This window comes from Cnephaeus nilssonii (genome assembly GCF_951640355.1).
Source record: "Cnephaeus nilssonii genome assembly, chromosome: 2".
Classification (NCBI taxonomy): domain Eukaryota; kingdom Metazoa; phylum Chordata; class Mammalia; order Chiroptera; family Vespertilionidae; genus Cnephaeus; species Cnephaeus nilssonii.
The window spans coordinates 45675071-45689008 of NC_137073.1; the positions used below are offsets into that span (position 1 = coordinate 45675071).

Here is a 13938-nt window from a genome sequence, read left to right on the forward strand (position 1 = left end):
TCTCAGTATTGATACTATTTATGCAGTTTCTTTTAAAATCAATCCCCATTCTGATGAACAGTGTATAATTGGTGGTACTTACCAAACTGTTTCTTATTTATTTTGGAGATTACTATGGGAATCCTAGCCATTTAGTCTAGAAGGAATACTAGGTTTACAAACTAATAACAAAGTATAGCAGACAACTCCGAACATATCCTTATATTTCACTCTCTCTTACCACAAATAGTTGCCCTGAGGAATTTCTGGTTGCTCCATTTCCAGTGATCAATGGTGAGCAAGTTAGGTGTTGATTGTTACATGAAAGAATACCTTAATCAATAAAGAAAGAAAAAAAAATAATGGAAGTTCTCATCCTCTGATTAATACCTTTTACTACCTTTGTTCCTCCTGACCTTCACCCATGTGGTAGGAGGGAATTCACTCTCCTTCACCCTTCCTTTCCAATCATGATTGTGTCAGGGAAGAAGACATTTAGGTGATACTGCAAAAGATAGTCTTTTATGCAAGGGAGAGTAGTATTTGTCTTTTAGATGCTTCACTCTGAAGAGCTGAGGATCCAAAATAAAGGAGACTTGCTGGATCACCTAACGGGGTCAGCAGCATCAGCAGGATGCATTGATTTTATTATGTAGTGCTGTATGATAAACCCGGAACCTTTGGGGTGTAGAAGCTGAGAAGAAGATGCAGGGGAGACAAGAAATAAGAGGGGTTGTCGGGTCTTTATGTGACATAGGCCATGCATAAACTAAAGTATTTCCACTGCCCAGGGACCTCAAGAACGTACATGATTGACACAAGCTTGGGTCTTTTGGATGTTAGAATGAGCCACCTTGTTTTAGCAGACATGAATGGATAATATTGTTCTTCTCTCTACATGTGTTTGAATAAATGCTTCCTCCCTGAGTTTGTGAAAGCCAGTTACTCTCTCCCAGAGTTTATTGTTTGGAAATGATCATGGAGCACAAGAACATTTAATTGTGTGCCAATAATGTTTATGTACAAACTAAGCTCTCTCCTCTCCTCTCCTCTCCTCTCCTCTCCTCTCCTCTCCTCTCCTCTCCTCTCCTCTCCTCTCCTCTCCTCTCCTCTCCTCTCCTCTCCTCTCCTCTCCTCTCCTCTCCTCTCCTCTCCTCTCCTCTCTCTCTCTCTCTCTCTCTCTCACACACACACACATACACACACACACACACAAACACACATGTACATATAATACATGTGCATACACACATATGTCTCACAGATATATTTTGAACCAAATCAAATAGATTTCTTTAATTTTAAGCAATAATTCCCTTATTAACACGTTTCTTAAACCGTTGCCATTTTCTAAAGGTGATGATTGTAAGAAACTTAGAGATTATGCTTTAGTATAATTAGTTACCCTTGTAAGAGCATGCAGAAAGAAAATAATGGCTTCAAGATTTTCTTAATAAGGTGCAAATAAGAGGGAGAGAAGTGTGGGGTATTTTTCCAGTGAAGTGATCATTGTGCTACCCAGAAATCATTGTTAGTCACATTGAACGATGATACATTCCAAAGGGAATGAAACCTTTTATGAAGGACAACTTATTCCTGCATATTTTCCCCTTGAATTTTTATAATCATGGAACCAAGAGAGCAGATATAATTAAAGTTGAGATTAGATTTCTATTAGGAAACCGGTGGCTGAAATTTAATATTTATCCCTCTTATACGGCATGAGACTCAATCGGATCACAAGTCCATTGGGGTTGCTTCAGATGTTTTCTATATAAAAATTTTACTCTAGCCCTCATGACATTTTTATGAAAAAGAAATTATTTTGCCAGGAAAGACATTTGTTAGCACAGAATTTGGGGTTTATTTGGAAAAGTATAATTGGACTAATGTAAAAAGTTATTGGCATTCTCATTTGTCCATCGCCATTATTAGCCAACTAACATATGGAAGCACTTTTAAATTTGTATATTCCAGTATTTTAACCTAATTAGCAGTTTTCTTATAATAGAAACAAATTCTTTTACGTCATATGGATTCATCCAACCTCCTCCATCCTCTTTTTTTTTTTTCTTTGCTACCCTCCAATCCAAACAGCTTACATTAAAAAATTGCAGTTGGGCAGACAGCTGGTCTTTGTAGAAGATTTAACACGTTGGATATTTTGAATACAGTTTTATAGCTGCTGGAAACTGAAATATAAATAAAACAAGAAAAAATGTGAGAGAGAAAAACACCCCACAACTGAGCCAGCTCTTTAAGGATTCTTTCTCAAGTGAAGACATTATTTTCCTCTTAATTTTGTAGTATGTACATGAAATCCATTTATGAATTATACTAAAGGCCCAGTGCATGAAATTCGTGCACCAGGGGGTGTCCCTCAGCCCAGCCTGTTCCTCTCGCAATCTGGGACCCCTCAGGTAGGGTTCCTAGGCCAGGTTGGCGATCAGGGCCTATTCGGGCTTTCCTTCCCCCAGCTGATAGCAGCTGGCCCCACCCCTGCCGCTGCCACTGATTGCCATCTATGTGGCACTGCCTCCCCTTCCCTGCCACTAGTCGCCTTCCTCGGCGGGCTATAGGTGTGGGTGCGATTGCTTGGCTGGCTTGGGCCTCTCTCTGTGGGGTGATCACTAGCCGGCCCCCGCACACCTGCCACAGCATCGTTGGATAGTGGCCTAGGCTTCCCTCTGTGGGGCAATTGATTGTGGGGCCCCCAGATCAATCTCCCTGCACAGCGAGGCCCCACCCACCTGGCCAGGGCTCCCTGATGGATCCCTGTGCAGAGGGTGGCCTGGGCCTCCCTCTTTGGGGCGATTGCAGAGCCCTCTCCCCCAAATCGATTGCCCCGCCAGCCGGTGGCCTGGGCATCCCTCTGCGGGGCAATCATGAGGTGATGTCAGTGCCCCCCCTCCCACACCCAACCAATCACATCACACCCGCCTTGGCTGGCCTGGTGCCAGTATGTGACATAGCGTGGTTATCCAGAACGTGGTCCGGACAGTTGTTCTTCTGTTCGGTTGTTTGGTCGATTTGCGTATTATGCTTTTATTATAATAGATTATTATAGATTGTATTGATAGAGCTCAGGTGCAAGAATGTATAGATGTTTGGATATGATCCATAGAAAATCCACTCTGTATTATAACTCAGTGGGAACCCTTGTGAATGTTTTTAACATTCCCGTTATGGGAATTTCTATAGTAAATGATTTACAGTCAGCTTAGGATAAACTCATACCTTTTTTATGTAGCAGGGAAACAAGCAGATGCCTGAAGTATCTCATGAATCTATTACTGATAAAATCAGCAAAGTGCTGGTAACCCAAAGCTTCTATCTTGCCCCCAAACTTCTGCCAATTAAGTTTCCACTGTTTAAGTTAAATGTGGTCCTGATGTTTCAGTCTGGAATTCAGAATTGATTTTTCCATAAAAACAGGTTTCACTGAATTAGCACAATTAATGCATTGTTTTAGGGGTACATGAGTGAAAGCATGATTATGACTGACATTAATTGAATATACCAGGAAATGCGTTGAGTATTTTATGAGCGCTTTACCATTAAACATTCACAATAATGCTCGAAGATAGGTTATGCTATTACCCCAATTGTACAGATGAGAAAACTCATAGAACAAGAAGCTAAGTAATTCTTCCAAGGCTACGACGCAGTTTGTAAGAAGAGGGGATGGGCTTTAATGTCAAGCAGGTTAATTTCAAAGGTCAATTTTGAATGCTGCACTCACTCTTCTATCACCATGAGTTCCAGAGGCTTTTTAAAAAATATATATTTTATTGATTTTTACACAGAGAGGAAGGGAGAGGGATAGAGAGTTAGAAACATCGATGAGAGAGAAACATCAATCAGCTGCCTCCTGCACATACTGGGGATGTGCCCGCAACAAGGTACATGCCCTTGACAGGAATCGAACCTGGGACCCTTCAGTCCATAGGCTGACGTTCTATCCACTGAGCCAAACTGGTTAGGGCTCCAGAGGCTTTTTTGTGTGTGTCTTTTTCTGGGAACATAATAATATATTCATAACACTGTTTCTGTGGGAAAATAATTTCTGAACTTTTGAAGTACAGTCCATATGTTACAGCAATAAGGAAGAAGTATATTAAAAAAGTGATTATTTGGAATTATACTGAGTAGCACACAAAAAAGTGGATTGTCATCAACAGTATCTTAATATATAGATTTTTATTGATTACAGAGAGGGAGAGATAGAAACATCAATGACGAGAGAGAATCATTGATTGGCTGCCTCCTGCATGTCCACGACTGGGGATTGAGCCCACAACCTGGGCATGTGCCCTGAATCATAATTGAACCATGACCTCCTGGTTCATAGGTTGGCGCTCAACCACGGAGAAACACTGCCTGGGATATCAGTATCTTTACCAATTGTTTCTTTTCCCTCTATTTATGCACCCTCTTGTTAAATATGTGGAGTGATTGTCTCTCCATGTGGGGGTTATTCAATTTCTTACCCCCATTACCAGAGAAAGCCAATCTGTAGAAAAGCCAAATGTTTACTTAGGCTGTAACATTTGCAAGGAATATCTAGAAAATAATCAACATGTCACAGTGCCACCAGGTTTTGAAGCCAGGTTCTATCAGTTCAAATACTATCTTTGCTGTTAACTAGCCATGTGATTTGGGGTAAGTTACTGAACCTCCCAATGCCTATTTCTTTACCTGTGAATGGGAACAATAATAGTTCATTATAGGTTCAACAGTAGTTCAAGTTCAAAGGATTGTTAGGAGGATTAAATGAGATACTATTTGTCAAGCACTTTAGAACAGTGCCTAGTTTATAGGAAGCAAAATATTATTTCTTTAAAAAATATATACTTATTTTGATAACATTCAACATTTAACACCAATTCATTTTAAAAGCAGTCAGTAAGTTTAAAAAAATGATAAAAGAACATCCACAAAATATAAAAGGACATCTACAAAAATAGCTAACATCATAGTTAATGATGAAAGAAAGAATGTTTCTTCCCCTAAGTTTGAGAACAAAACAAGAATATTTACTGTTGTTATTGATAATTTAAGGAGATTAATTAATATGCTCAGAGGAGAGGCAATAGCATGACTAATAGAGCCGAAAAACAGAAAATTGTTGAAATTGCCTTTTTGCCCTGAATGACTATATGGCATCAGGATATTGTGTAGAATTAATTACATTGCTACCCCAATCATAATCTTGTGGCATAGAACTTTCCAGTGGCATCCTGCCCACTCTTGGCTATATACTGAAGTGAAGGAGGTAGAAGAGGAAGCAGACAAAGCGTCAGTAAGGGGAGATAATTTGTTTTCAGTTCCAATTCTGATCTCTGCTACACCCTGCCCAAAGCACTATATTACCCATCTGTAATAATAAAAGTGTAATATGCTAATTAGACCAGACAACCGAACGACCTTCCAGACGTTATTCCGGATGTCCTTCCGGACGAAGCCATGGTGGCGGGGGCTGAGGCAGAGACAGTTAGGGCAATCAGGCAGGCAGGTGAGCAGTTAGGGGTGATCAGGCAGACAGGCGAGTGGTTAGGGGTGATCAGGCAGACAGGCAAGTGGTTAGGGGTGATGAGGCAGGCAGGGAGAGTGGTTAGGGGCAATCAGGCAGGCAGGTGAGTGGTTAGGGGAGATCAGGCAGGCAGGCAGAACGTTTAGGGGCAATCAGGCAGGCAGGTGAGCAGTTAGGGGCAATCAGGCAGGCAGGTGAGCAGTTAGGGTCATCAGGCAGGCAGGCGAGCACTTAGGAGCCAGCTGTCCTGGATTGTGAGAGGGATGTCCGACTGCCAGTTTAGGCCTGATCTCCAGCAGTTGGACATCCCCCAAGAGGTCCCAGATGGTGAGAGGGTGCAGGCCAGGATGAGGGAACTGCCCCCTCCATGCACAGATTTCATTCACTGGGCCTCTAGTTGCATGATAAAAAGCCAGGGGCAGGATCAGGAGCAGTACAGTATTCTATGTAGGGTAGCGTCCTAGGGGAAGAGAAGTGGTTTTGCCCTGCCAAAGTTGTTTCTATGATAAAATGCTTAGAAATGATTGATTAAATACATGGTCAGTGGCTAAAAATCTATTCATATGCAGTGTAGGGATTTGTCCACGACCACAAAAACCTAGAATCCTTGAGGACAAGTCCTGTGTGGATGTTAGGCCAAGTGATTTTTTCATTTGCTTTAATCATTGTAAAATATATCTGGAAATGGGGAAAATCTTTTATCTATAGTACTAGAGGCCCATTGCATGAAAATTCGTGCAATAGGCCTTCCTTCCCCTGGCTGCCGGCACCAGTTTTCCTCTGGCACCCAGGATCCAGGCCTTCGCTCTGGCCACAGCGAAGAAGCCAAGCCTCTTCAGTCTTCAATTTTCAGTCTTCAGTCTTCACTCCACGCCGATGTATGCAAATTAACCCACCATCTTTGTTGGGTTCATTTGCATTCTCACTCCTGATTGGCTGATGGGTATCATGGAGGTATGGTCAATTTGCATATTTTCCTTTTATTAGTGTAGATAGGCAGCATAAATGAACAAAAGAAAGGACAAATTAGACAGGGTGGGGAACCTTTTTTCCTCCAAGGGCTAGAGCTAGACAGAAACATCAGTGGTGAGAGAGAATCATTGATTGGCTGCCTCCTACAATACAAGCCCCCCACTGGAGTTCTAGTCAGCAACCTGGGCATATACCCTGACAGGGAATTCAACCTTGACCTCTTGGTGCATAGGTCAATACTCAACCATTGAGGCACACAGACCAGGCTATTGTCAACTTAAAGATTAGCCTGCTATATTTGGTCAAACATTAATTAACCCACCCTTAATGCCAGGGCCAGACAAAATGATTTTGGGGGCCCTATATGGCCCCCGGTCTGGACAATCCCCACCACTGAACTAGAATATAAGTTTTGTTTTTTATTGTAAGTATTTCTCAAATTGTAGAATGGAGAGAACATGTAAAGGTGATTGGGGAAAAGCATTTAAAATATATCCTCTCTCCGTTACTTTTCGATGATTAACAGCTTCTAATACAGAGGGATGGTTTGACTCATGTCAACTACTTTTATATAATCTGACGAAAGACAGAAACTGCGGGCTCCTTCTGTTTTCTTTTTTCCCACTGAATTAGAACTGCTGAGAGTCTTGAGATATCAGACTGATTTATTTTGTTTAAGCAAATCTATAATGTTTACTCCAAATGTCATGCAATTTAATTTTTAGTTTTCTCGAGCCAACAACTGCTGGATGAGATTACTTTTAAGCTAGGTCACAGTGGGAGGAAAACCGGAATAGTGACAGAATCCTCGCAGGGCTAGAGGCGCTGTGGATGCGAGAACCGACTTGTAGCTCCTGCTTAAGTGCCCGAGCCAAGTGCTTATGCTGCCGAGAGGCTGCTTGTTTTGCAAACTGTCGCATCCTCTTTTAGATGACGTTACATATGGAGCCATAAACTCAATCTAGCAGTTTATTGGCTTCCAGTTTCTCGTGCAGCAGTATCAATCTATTGCTGAACATTTGAAATTTAATCCCTTTGGATGTTTGGATATTCAATAACAGGCAGTAGCCCTGATCATTTAATTTGTCTGGCATGATAGGGGAGAGAAAAGGCTGCTGCTAAACAGGAGATGCCCAGGAGAGAAATCATTGGAGTTGTTTGCCTATTGCTATCGACAAATGAGACTTTGTTCCCCTTTGAGGGTGTGCTCTGGTATATAGTGGCTGGTTGGTGTCACTGCCAGGGAAAGAGAACATGAGATACCTGCATTTTTCTACCTTCAAAATCATTAGAAACATTTTAAATTGTAAATAAAAATCTGATTTAAATTTTATTCTGCCCAGATTTTGAGCCTCTGGTGAATCAAAAACATATGCTTTTTCGAAAGTTGTTTACTTGGTATGATAGGCGTGTTTACTTGCTTAGAAATTGAGAGTCTACTTGATCTATCTGCAGTATGATATTTTAGCAGTCTGTTTGGAACCCAAAGCCATGTCCCATCAAAATCTTTCAAATAATGGTGAAATGTATAGACCAACCTACAGAGATATAGTCAACAACCTATGTCAGACATTATGGATAGAATATTTTTATCAGATCTTATACCTGATTGTAAAAATTATAATATTTTCGTAGAAAAATGTACTCACACATCCAAATTGTGTTGACTCGAAAACATCACCTCTGCTAAGGTCCTGGATGAGGGAGTAATGACTAGCATTTCACAGTGGTGGCCCGCAGGTTTGGGGCAGGGTCTGTGCACGCAGGCAGGGAACAGTGGCCAGGATGTGGTAATAAAGATGTGGGAGAAGCATGCCAGGCCAGAGCATGAGCTGCCCAGTCCAACTTCCATCTAAGCCTCAGATTCTTTTCTCAGACACTGGCTATTTACTCCGTCTGGGATCAGCATTGATTTACAGCTTCTCTCTAGTTGTCCAGTTTTTAAAACAAACAAATGTTATTTAGGTTTTCTACAGATTAAAAAATGCTTCTTTATGACTTTTTTTTTTATTGAGAACTGTCCTGGAGTGATAGTCCAAAAAAATTGGTGAAAAATATGTGAAGGTTAAAGTTTATCTTCATGTTAAAATAAAATCAGGATTCATTGATTCTTCTAGAAGCTGCCTGAGTTCCTTCACTCATAGCCCCAACTCTCCATCTTCAAAGCCACTGGGACTGGAATGGAACTAAGGGATGGAAGAAAATGTGTTAAATATTGATAAACATTAATTTATCTTTTAACTTACTCAATCAACAGATATTTACTATGTGTCTACTGTACCAGGTACTGTGCTAAATGATAAGGACTTAGGAATTTAATATGCTCTGATCATGGCTGCTCATAAAATATACATGCTACTAGCAAGGTGATATATATCAACAAAGAAATGCTTTAATGTATTATTGTATTCTAGACATTATGAAAACTATGACCATACGCTCCCTTATCCATTTCATGTTGCTGCTATAAGAAAAACAACAGCAACAACCACAAACTTAAGTGACTTCACACTACGCAAATTTATTTTCTTACAAACCCAGAGATTAGACTCCTAAACTCAAAGTGTTGGCAGGCTGCATCTTTCTGGAGGTCTAGGGGAGAATCCATTCCCTTGCCTGTTCTAGCTCCACCTGCATTCCTTTACTCATAGCTCCATCTCCATCTTCAAAGCCAGCAGTGTAGCATCTTGCAGTCTTGTTCTCCCAATCTGCGAAGATGCACCCTCCGCCCCTGCTCTTTTCTCTCTCCACTTCCAACATCATTTTGCCTTTTCTGACTCCAGCCCTCCTGCCTCTCTCTTATAAGGTTCTTGTCGTGATATTGGGATTACCTAGATCAGTGGTTGGCAAACTCATTAGTCAACAGAGCCAAATAGCAACAGTACAACGATTGAAATTTCTTTTGAGAGCCGAAAACCGACTTCTGCGCATGGGCCACAAAGTTTCAATCGCACTGTACGTGTGCGCCCGCACGTGGTATTTTGTGGAAGAGCCACACTCAAGGGGCCAAAGAGCTGCATGTGGCTCGCGAGCCTCAGTTTGCCGACCACTGACCTAGATCATCATGGATCATTTCTCCATCTTAAGATCCCAATCACATCTTCCCTTTTACCAAGTGAGGTGACATCTTCTCAGGTTTGGGGGATTTGGACATGGACAGCTTTGGGGGAGGAATTATTCAGCCTACCACAGCTCTGGTGGAGTCCAGTGGAAGGAAATTTGGGGTTCTAATTGCGGTGGAGGTAAGATTTCAGAAAAGGCTCCACTGAGGTTGCAGTGCTTCAGTCAACCAGATTTGGTCATTGCGTAAATAGTCAGCGGGGACACCTTGGTATCCAGAGTAGGGCTGTGTGAAAAGTTTCTCACAGCAGAAAGCAAAGGTAGAGGTATGCTCAGAGAACTGCACATTGTTTGACCTGCTGGAAAAATGAATTTGAGGACAGATTCCCAAGGGGGCAAAGCTGGAAGTAGATGATTGGATCAAGTCATGCAGAAGGATTTAGACGAGTATTGGTACTCTGCCTTGTGAACGCTAGGCCCCTCGGGTTCCCCGGGCTCCCAGTTATGTTTCCGGGGAGATACTTGGACTCTGTCTGTGTTTTGCCTCCTCGTGGTATAACCTGGAAGCTTTTCCAGGTAGTAACCAGCTGCAATCATTTTGTTTTCCATGTCTCCTTTGTTTGGCATCTCTCAGGGATCACTGCCCTTCATAGCCTGATATCCAATACATTGAGTTCTGTTGTTTAACAACATCTAAAAAATTCATACATGTCATAATGTCTGTTATAGCTAAGACTGACTTCCTTGCCCCCATTTAAAAGTGATAATAATAATAATGCTTGAAATATAGCTGAGTTCACCTTTAAGGGCAGTCATTCTTTATTTTAAGAAAAACAGCATTATAGACCTTTTCATTATGCTAAGTAAAGCAGAAAAATTCACAACTTCAATAAAATGAAGATGGAAAAAAGTGTTTGTGTTGCATCTTTAAATAAACTAATTTTTGAAAACAAATATCTTTCCTCTGTGCGGACCTGAGCATGGCTGAGGGTCTGGACTCCAGGGTGGGAGTCATTTCCCAGCTCTGGATGTCAGTGACCGCTACAAACCCAACGAACCAGGGGTTCAGAAGGAGGAGATTCAGAAAGTACCTTGGCTTGTGAATTCTGGCCATAATTTAATTCCAGTTACATATATATTTTTCTTTTTATAAGTTTCAATTTACTCCTTTAATCTTGAATCTTCAGAAATATTTAGTAAAATATCACAATCTAGTCTTATTTGGAATGATTGGAATTTAGGGAGAGGCCTGTGTCTAAATTTAGGTAAAGGGGTACAAAAGGAGTGATGGTAGCCTTGGGTAACCGGTGTCTGGGGAAAGGTATGACCAGTAGGGAAACTCTAAATAGATGTCTGTGAGACAGGCAGCTGAGCAGACAAGGCAGCCCCCTTGTGTTTATGGAATGTTTAGTAATTTCCATGAGGATTTGCAGAAATATGTAGAGAGGAAAATCCAATAAAGTTGGATTTGCTGTGGTCCATTCTGATGGGGGCTTACACTGTTTTTATTAAGATATTAAAGGGAAATATCTAGAAAACTACAGGTTTTATGTCTCCATTAACATAGCCTTCACGTTATAAGTAATGTGGTTTAAATATAAATTCTATACTTAATCTATTGCTGGAAACATAATTAGGTATACTGTCTTTTTGCTCATAATTTTTTCCAGGTCATCAGCTACTTTTCTTTATCCTACATTTCTGTACTTGTCTTAAAATTACCATCATCTAGATATAGAAAGTTTTAGTAACAATAGAAACTTCTTAATATCCCTAAATAAATTATTCATAAATCAGACTTTAAGTATGAAATCGTTACATAAACTGGTTATTTATAGTTTTGGCTAAAGCTGGACCTAAATTTGTTATTGTACATATCTGCAGAGTTTTAGAATTTAAATGAGATTCTACTTTATCATTATCTGCATATATAAAAGCCTAAGCAACCATTTGACCATTCGACTGGTAGCTATGACGTACACTGACCACCAGGGGGCAGACACTCTGACTGGTAGGTTAGCTTGCTGCTGGGGTCTGGCCAATCTGGACTGGGAAAGATGGGCTGAACATGCCCTGGAGCCCTCCCACGGTCCCTCCACGGCCTGGATCATGCACTGATGCAATGGATCCCACCAGTGCACAAATCCGTGCATCAGGCCTCTAGTCTATAAATATTTGTTGTAGCTCAGCCAGAAATGGCTTATTTTTGCCCTGTGACAGTGGAAGAAAATCTACAGAAATTTTTGTGTTATAGTATATAGAAAGAATGCCTTCTAGGATTAGTATTATTATTTTTTTGGTGAAAAAAATGAATCATTAAACTTTATTGCAATAGAATTACCATATTCAGTAACTCCAATGCAATGTTTATATGTGATTTGCAATGTCTTCCAGCTAACAAAATCACTGGTGGTAAAACTAGCGATGGCTGTAGAAGGATGATATCTCTAATAAGCTTTTCATGATTTTAAAATGCCACTGTTGTTTTATGACTTTCAGAAAGGCATACTGGCAGTAAAATTTCTCTCCAGGGTGAAAATGCCTGTGACCTCTGTGCCTTCTAAATAATGTCTTTTATAAGAATAATTTATAATCGTTCCTACTTTGCAATCTCCCTGACACTGCTTAACCTACTTAAGTTTGCTTTCTGATGCCTCCATTCCGTAGAAAGAGCTCCCAACAATATCAGCCATAACAGACTAATTGCAAAATCTGTCACTCTATGTTTTTCATATTGGTCATCTCAACCATATCTGACACTGTTATGTACTTTGTCCCGTTGGTAACTCTCTCCCCATTAACTTTCATTGAACCATTATTCTCTCTCTCTTTTTTCCCCTATATGTTGGGTAATTCCTCTTCAGTCTCTATCTAGCTCTTATAGATATATACTTCATAAATATGTTCCCTTCTTATGTCTTAGTCCATTTAGGCTGTTATAACAAAATACGATAGACTAGGTAGTTTATAAACAACAGAAATGTATTTCTCACAATTTTGGAGGCTGATAGCCTGAGATCAGGGTGCCAGCATGGTCAAGTGAGGGCCCTCTTCTTTTCTGGTTTGCAGATTTCTCATCGTATCTTCACACGGTGGAAGAGGTTAGGGAGCAATCTGGAGTTTCTTTTTAAAAAGCACTAATCCATTCATGAGGGCTGTGCCCTCATGACTTAAGCACCTCCCAAAGTCCCCACCTCCTGAAAACACTGTGCATTAGGATTTCAACATGCCAGTTTTGGAGGAACATAAGCATTCAGACTATAGTATACCCTACACCCCAAACTCCACCAAAATATTTATGCTAATTATTTCCAAATCTGTACCCCTCATTCAGACATTTTTCCATGAATTCCAGAGCAGACTGCACAATACTGACATGTATATTACTCTAGCATTACATGCTTAATATTATCAATATGGAATTTCTTAACCTATTCCAAAACCCTAATGGAGCCACCCAATCTCCAAGTTAAAACATTAAAATTTATGTGTCTTAGCCTGGGGGCTGTAGAGAACAGATCTTGAGGTGAAAACTAACCCATTAAGACTTTATTTAAGAAATACAATCCCAGGATGGTGAGGATGAGGACAAACGGAACGGGAGGTAAGAAAAGATGTAAGCTATGTGATTATGATATACTAGAGGCCCAGTGCATGAAATTCGTGCATGGGCAGTGTCCCTAATGGCTGCTGGTTGCTGGGGCCTCCCTTCCCTGGCTGCTGGCCGTTGGCCTGGGCCTTCCTTCGTTCTGTGCTGCCCCCTGGTGGTCAGCATATGTCATAGCGAGCAATCAAACTCCAGGTTGGTCGAACTCCCGAGGGGACACTTTGCATATTAGACTTTTATATATATAGATTACTATGTTGGTCCCAATTTTAAAACAAACCATAAAGGGATACAACAAGTCTTTAATAATGTATCTTATTTAGGTAGGTGGAACTTCTGTGACCATGTTGTGAGTTGAAACCATGCCTTAAAGTGTTTTACAGAAGAGAGACTGGAGGAGGAGTTTATCTGTCCGATTCTTTCCATAGTTTACATTTCCACTACTTAATATTCGGGCTATGAGAAACTTCCAGGTTGATTCATCTAGACCAGTGGTCGGCAAACTGCGGCTTGCGAGCCACATGCGGCTCTTTGGCCCCTTGAGCTTTTAGCAAAGGCCAGCTTAAGAGTACCCTAATTAAGTTAATAACAATGCACCTACCTATATAGTTTAAGTTTAAAAAATTTGGCTCTCAAAAGAAATTTCAATCGTTGTACTGTTGATATTTGGCTCTGTTGACTAATGATTTTGCTGACCACTGACCTAGATTCTTGGTGGCCCATCAGAAAGTCAGGATGCTTCACCAGGTAGAGCACCAACCCAGGGAAAGAGAGAAGTAGGTAACTG

General features: G+C 40.8%; 1 long non-coding RNA gene across 1 annotated transcript in view; it reads right to left on the minus strand.

The window, feature by feature from the left end:
- Positions 1 to 4132: 4132 nt before the first annotated feature.
- LOC307111347 overlaps positions 4133 to 13938 on the minus strand; it is a 166166-nt gene continuing 156360 nt past the window's right edge. Inside the window, exons 3-4 of the long non-coding RNA XR_013814544.1 lie at positions 8134 to 8670; positions 4133 to 6489 (exon numbers count right to left, since the gene is read on the minus strand). This is a non-coding gene — a long non-coding RNA (uncharacterized lncRNA). The remainder of the gene's footprint in view (positions 6490 to 8133; positions 8671 to 13938) is intronic.